At 36.8% G+C, this 752-nt stretch overlaps 1 protein-coding gene across 1 annotated transcript in view; it reads right to left on the reverse strand.

Moving 5' to 3' along the window:
* The window catches only part of LOC106877943 (coagulation factor IX), an 80,584-nt gene that overhangs the window by 77,704 nt on the left and 2,128 nt on the right, over positions 1 to 752 (reverse strand). The window lies entirely within an intron of this gene.

Raw genomic sequence — 752 nt, forward strand, 5'->3', positions numbered from 1 at the left:
TACGTTCTGAGTTCAAATTACGCCGAGGTCGACTTTGCCTTTCATCCTTTCGGGATCGATGAATTAAGTACCAGTTACGCACTGGAGTCGATGTAGTCGACTTAATGTCCTTGTTTGTCCCCTCTATGTTTAGCCCCTTGTGGGCAATAAAGAAATAAGAGAGAGAGAGATAGGAGGAAAACAACGTAAAGAACAGGAAGAAATACCTCGAAGCATTTTGTCTGCCTTCTTAACGATACTACCAGCACACGGCCTTTAAAATAATATTGTTTCTGATATAGGCACAAGGCCTGAAATTTGGTTGTGAAGAGGCTAGTCGATTACATCGAACCCATAATGATGAAAGACAAAGTCGACCTCGTAGAATCGGACGAAATGCCGCAAAGCATTTTGGCCGGTGTGCTAACGATTTTGCCAATTCGTTGCCTCAATAACAACAACAATAATGATAATAGGCGCATTAGGTATGATAAAAAAACATTCAGAGAAATGCATAACGAAAACACCAGGACTTGGAAGTAGTGCTACTAAGCACTGCACACATCCTACGTAAAACACATTCAATACAGCGAAAATAAGAGCACCACTACAAACCATAACACATACCCAAGGCAGACAGAGCTGCATTCGGTAGTCCAGTGAAAGCACGTGATAAAAATAAGACTACTGAATAATAATAATAATAATAATAATAATAATAATAATAATAATAATAATAATAATAATAATAATAATAATAATAATAATAATAA

Source organism: Octopus bimaculoides, chromosome 2 (assembly GCF_001194135.2).
Source record: "Octopus bimaculoides isolate UCB-OBI-ISO-001 chromosome 2, ASM119413v2, whole genome shotgun sequence".
NCBI lineage: Eukaryota > Metazoa > Mollusca > Cephalopoda > Octopoda > Octopodidae > Octopus > Octopus bimaculoides.